At 29.6% G+C, this 6,715-nt stretch overlaps 1 pseudogene; it reads left to right on the top strand.

Annotated features, from left to right (window-relative positions):
* The first annotated feature begins 3,517 nt into the window (after window positions 1-3,517).
* The window catches only part of LOC107842007, a 12,016-nt pseudogene continuing 8,818 nt past the window's right edge, over window positions 3,518-6,715 (top strand).

The following is a 6,715-nucleotide window of genomic DNA, read 5'->3' as shown; positions in this document are numbered from 1 at the left end:
TGAGTACATAGGTGACTAATAAATTGTCAGATTGTTTGATTTTATTTATCTTTACACATCAAATGGTTCCACCTTTTATTGAAAGATTTTGTTTGGAGCCCTTTTTTATTTGGTTCTGTTCTCAAAGTTCATCAGAAAAAATAAATTTCAACGTCGAAAGGTAGGTTGTTTTGTAGTGTAATATTAATTGTATTAGTATTGATATTTTTGTTTCACTAATGACTACATAGAAGAATGGTTGATGTTCTTGGTGGAATTTTTTAATTATATTTTGGTGTTGAACCATAAAAAAACAACATGAAGTAATATTGGTAAGATATACTTTAAATTACAGCACCACTATTATCTTCTTACAAATAAATATTCTCATAAATAATAAATGATAAAATTTCAACTTCTCCAATAAATGCATAAGATGTTTGAGAAAATTTTCTTATTGAAAGTGAATAGATAGGTTGACTGTTAGGAAGAAAATCAAGATTGTTGATTTTATAAAACAATGCATGTATGTTGTAGGCTATTTATAATTTACAACGACTTTTAGATATCTCTTCTATTTAATTTTTTTACTATCTTATATCTAAGTATCTGTATCTAATTAGAGAAGCAAAATTCTCATAGAATACAATTGTGCTTTATATTTTTTCTTTTTTTAAATTCAGTGTTGATGAATTTTATGTGTGATTATTTTTTAAAAAAATTATGATTTTTTTTTTTACTTTTCATTATATCTATATCGTCTAACACAAATTTCATGTATGTATTAAATAAATATATGTAAATCTACCGTGATTTTCATGAAAAAAAATTCTCTATAAAAGTATGATGTTTTATTATTATTTGACTAAAATCCTGTGTATTACATGTTTTTAGATTAATTGAAAATAATTACCGCTATTAATTTTTCTTCTTTAGCACTTTTGTCATCTGATGATGGTAATGACATGTATATAATTTTTTTTATCGTATTGTCTTCATGAAGAAATAGAAATGCCTGAAAACAAAATAGAGATGTGATATTTACTTTAAATACTATAGATAATAATGTATAGTGTTTAATATTTCATATCACATTAAATAAATAATATAACTATATATTTTGATATGTACATTTGACTCTCTAACCCTTTCAGAATTTATATTAGATAAACAGTAAATCTTCTAATTTTAAAATGAATTAACTAAAATATTGAATTCAAAGTTGACAAAAGATTGGACATATTTTTTCTAAAAACAAAATGAGTGGATATCATTTTAATCTTAATTTAATTTCTGTTTTTGAATTAAAGTAGATCGAATTAAAAAAAAATAAAAAAAATACATCTAAAAAAATTCTTTTCGTAATTGTAGGAGTTCTCATAACAATTTTCTATCTATGACTTTCCACTTATCTTAATTGTAGGAGTTTTTAAATTAAAAAGTTACTTATCTTAATTGTAGGAGTTTTTAAATTAAAAAATTACTTTTTATAACTGCTCATGATAATGTTTGCTAAAATTTGAGATAAACACAGGTTCACAAATCAATATTAAGGCCTATTTTTGTGAAATTTTATTTTCACATAATACTCCTAAGAGATAGTTGCAATTACAAATTAAACTATGCCAAAATATAGGACTTAAGAAGTTCTAAAATTTAAAATACAGTTCAAAAACACAAATTAATTTTAGGTAAAAAATTTCTTTGGGTAAAATCATATTTCTATAAAATACTACTAGGTTGACAATTGTCAACATCAGAAAACTACATTTAAAAAATAATAATAATTCAATTATTAAAAAAAGATAATTAAAATGAAAAAATATATACTAATCTGCACATTAGCTATCCTTGTATATACTGCACATTAAAAAATAAAAAATAAAAAGAAATAAAAATCTTCAGAACATGTATATTAACTTCCACGTCCATTTTGAAATGAAATATAAATTTCGCAAAATGAGTTTCGCTTTATATATTATCTTTAGTTATATGAATAGGAGCATATAAATTTATTTATGCTTTTAAATAATATTGAAAATTTTACCAATTTTATCTTGATTCAGTAAGTGGATAAGTAATTTATGATAGGTATTTATAATAAGGTGGACTATTATAAAATGAATCGGAAGGAGTATAAAAGTGCATACAAAGCTTATTTGGCTTAAAAACACTTAAAATAAGTCAATTTAAACTTTCTCAGAGAATCTCACATTCTCAATTTCAACGACACCAACCATTAACTCTGCAATATATATAGCCACTATTTGTTATCCTGATTTTCTTAATGATTGAATTGATTTAGTAGCTTGAACTTCATAGATGATGTATTGTTGGTTTATATAGCTGTGAGTGTTACATATTCAAAAAGTAGTGATTTCATGAAGTCAATTAAGTTCCAAAGTCGCAAGGACGTTTGCAATTTTATGTGCGTAGGTGCAAGTGGAAGTAAATAAAATTAGTACAAGAGACTTCAATTGTAAAATTTAATTTATGGGATGAGAGACTAAAAATAATTTTATATGTAAATCCTTACTCCAGTGAAGTAAAATTAAAAAATGAATAGGATATATGGTAATCTCAGTATGTATGACTATATGTTTGTTAAAGTTTGCAACTTTGGATCTAGATTGATATTTTAATGATATAATGTTTAATAGCTTTTACAATTTGTGGGGTTTTAATGTCTATAAGAAACACATACAATTTAAAGAGTCAAATTGCATGTCCAAATAAAATTGTAACTTCATCTCAAATAATTTTATATCATGATTTGAAATTGTTATTTCATATCGTATAGTTAAACGGACCCTAAACGATGAACGGCAATAGTGTTGATTGACGTTGTAGATAAAGATGGTGAACATAAAAAAATTGAAGAAAATTTCTTTCATAAATTTGATAACCTAGTCTTAGAAATAGAGAACAAGATCATTGTGAAGGGGGGAGATGTGGAAGTTTAAGAGCAAGAATTGAAATGAGTAAACTTACAATATCTATTAGGATAACTATATAATTTAATATCAAATCTTCGAAAAAAATATATGCAACTTGGAGGTCTCATATCTTCTTAATCAATAATTTATATGATTTTATTTTTCTTATTGTGTATAAAATGGTTTGAACTTCACAGGTGACAAAATAATCAAAAAAATTATAGTATGATCAAGTAAATAAAATATATTAATTTATGATTTATTTTCTCTAAAATATCCGTGCATCGCACGGGTACCTATACTAGTTTTTATTAAAAATAAAATACTCATTTTAAAGTTAAATATTAACTATAATAAAGAAAGGATGTGCCATCATTTTAGAGACCGGCTAAAATAAATGTGTGTCATATAAGTTGGAATAAAGAAATATGTATATTTTTTTGTTTTTCAATATTCAACTATATAATTTTGATCTATATATGAGAAGAACTTATAGTACTTTTATATAGTTTTTGAATATTTGAATTTTAATTTAAAATACTTAATTGACCTAATTCAACTTAGCTTCAAATATAAGTTAAATTGACTCTTGAAAAGCAAAAATGCCAGTGTTATACTTATTCAGTTAGTAATTGAAATCTGAAGCTCCAACTAATTCGTTCTTTTACTCATTTTTGTTATATCTTGCAGGGGAAAGCTAGTGCAACTTTGAAGGATTCTACTCTCTCTGGAATTTCTCTCTCAAATCATGTTAAATCTGATTTTGGCTCTTCATTCAAAATCACGGTACCTATATATATACATTTTCAAAAAAGTAAAACTTGAATTGTTGAATGAAATAGGTTCCAATGAATCTAATCATAGGCTTCCAAATTGATTCATTTCTCATGTACAACGTCACTGAACTTTACCTACTATAACAACACTAAAGTCACAAAATTCATTTTTTGGGGGGTCACGTTAAAGTAATTGAAGTTTTACAAACCACTATAACAGTAAATGCAATGACAAAACATGGAATTAACGTCTTGGATTCCGTTACAGAGCCAAAGAAAGTTGTCCCTGGGAGCTATTAGAGCCGAGACGATGGTTGCATCTCCAGGTGCAACCAATGCCCCCGTGATAAGAAAGAAAATGTTACGTAAAGGGTGTGTAGTAATCACTGGAGCCTCTTCAGGATTAGGATTGGCCACAGCAAAAGCTCTGGCTGAGACAGGAAAATGGCATGTGATTATGGCATGTAGAGACTTACTTAAAACTGAGAGAGCAACAAAATCAGCAGGCATGCCTAAGGAGAACTACACCATAATGCACTTAGACCTTGTATCCCTCGATAGCGTTCGCCAGTTTGTCAATAATTTTCGCAGATCTGAGAACCCTCTTGATGTATTGGTTTGCAATGCAGCTGTTTATCAGCCTACTGCTAAAGAGCCTTCATTCACAGCTGAAGGATTTGAGCTTAGTGTTGGAACTAACTACCTTGGTCACTTCCTTCTTTCTAGATTATTACTTGAGGACTTAAAGCAGTCCGATTACCCTTCAAAGAGGCTCATCATTGTTGGTTCAATCACTGGTACAATCAAACCTCTATAACTCATTTGTTCGGACATTTTTTTATTGTTTCAGCAAGATACTGTTAAGAGTGAAGATATATAATGTAACTTAAACATGAAAAAACGGTTCTAAAGGAGACTTGCCTGTTACTGTGAAATGTTATTACAATAGATGGTTATTGTAGAGAGGTTTGACTGTAATTAAAGAAACCAATTGGGTATCCAGCTATGGATTCTGAAGTTTGGTAGAACCTAGTGTTTCGCTGTTGAATTCTATATATACGTGCAGAAAACAAAGAAATAGTTGGATATACATTTTAAAACTCTCTCTCTCAACTCAAAATAAAAACTACCCATTAAGTCAATTGGGTTGAGAATACGAATATACTACTTTCAGTGGAAGATTAATCGTTGTTACTGAAATCACTTGTCAGGAAACTCTAACACTTTGGCCGGAAATGTACCTCCAAAAGCCAACCTTAGAGACTTGAGGGGTTTGGCAAGGGGGCTCAATGGGCTTAACAGCTCGGCCATGATTGATGGTGGAGACTTTGATGGTGCCAAAGCATACAAAGACAGTAAAGTTTGCAATATGCTCACTATGCAGGAATTCTATAGGCGATACCATGAGGAGACTGGCATCACATTTGCCTCTCTATACCCTGGATGCATGGCGACAACAGGGCTATTCAGGGAGCATATACCCTTGTTTAGGTTCCTTTTCCCTCCATTCCAAAAGTATATTACCAAGGGATTTGTCTCAGAGGCCGAATCAGGAAAAAGACTTGCGTAGGTAATAATCAGTGTTGCTTTCACCTATGATCACTGTACTTTAACCACTGCTACAGTAAAGTAACAAAACTAAATTTTTAGAATCTAGAAGGAGACTATTTTTTGGTAGTTAATGATTTTATTAATACCAAAAAGTGAATGTCATTACAAAGCTAAACAGGCCAGACTCCTGTTTCTCACCTTCCCTATTAGCTATGTCTAAGACAATAACAAGTACACATCAAATCTAATCTATACAACTAAAACCAAACAAAATCTTCTACAGCTTTCAACTTAAGGCATGTGATTTAACAGCTACAGACATGGTTGCCACTTCTTTAATCTTGCACCTCTGATGTGGATGTAAATGGCTATCTCCTTGATCAGTCTCTCTACTTGGAATTGACCCCCTTGGAAGCGTATTAAATTTCTTTCTCTCCAGATTACTGTCACCATCATTGCAAAAGCACAACTGAAAATGCCTCCCTTTCCAGATTTCTTTTTTGCCCAATTTCATCCTGCCAGCTTCTCATTGTGTTGTTTTCACCCAGCCAGTGTAGTATTCTTCTCCATAGCCTCCTTGTAATCTGACAATCAAAAAGCAAGTGTTCCAGTGTTTCTTCATGGTCACCACAAAAACAGCATTCACTAGGCACTACAATACCAATCTTCTGCAATCTAGCAACTATAGGCAACCTTCTATGCAAAGCTAACCACAGACAAAATTTCTGTTGAGGATGAATAGCTGGGTGGGATGTAAGACACCTCCACTGCACCTTTGGGAAGAGAGCTCTGAGGGTAGTATACATTTTCTTATCACTAAACTTTCCTCTTTGTATCATTCTGTGCAACCTGCTGTACAAATCACCCTGCAGGGTCTGAGTAGCCATGACGATTCTATAATTTTCCTAATAATCCAAGTAGCATTACCAGGAATTAAACAAGATTCAACTGTCTCATGCTTCATATAATAAACGAAAAAGGCTCAAAAATACCTCTGAACTATCTGACATAGCTCAAAACTGCCCCTTGTTAGATTTTTTGCTCAAAAATACCCCTCCATTAAATATTTGGCTAAAAAATATCCGTTCCTCTAACGGAATTCCAAAAAGGATCAAAAATACCTCTGAACTATCTGAAATGGGTCAAAAATACCCTTCTGTTAAATATTTGGCTCAAAAATACCCCTCCCTTTAAAGAAATTAAATTATTTCGATTGAATTAAACCCTGACTTTAACTTTTTAATCCTAACATTAATTTTTTTACATAAAAGTATTTTTTTTAATTTAAAAATAAGATAATGAAAAAAAGTATTTGAATTATAATATAAATTGGTTGAATTTGATTTGAAAAATAAACATACATTTATTCTAAAAATGTATTTTCACTTTACATCTTTTTAATTTTTAAAGAAATTAACGAAATATCAATTAACGAAATTAATGAAATATAAATTTTCACTTAAAGAAATTAAT

The sequence above is a fragment of the Capsicum annuum genome, chromosome 9 (genome assembly GCF_002878395.1).
Source record: "Capsicum annuum cultivar UCD-10X-F1 chromosome 9, UCD10Xv1.1, whole genome shotgun sequence".
NCBI classification, from domain to species: Eukaryota; Viridiplantae; Streptophyta; class Magnoliopsida; order Solanales; family Solanaceae; genus Capsicum; species Capsicum annuum.
Note: the sequence above shows the minus strand (reverse complement) of the source record. Positions and strands in the feature narration are given on the sequence as shown.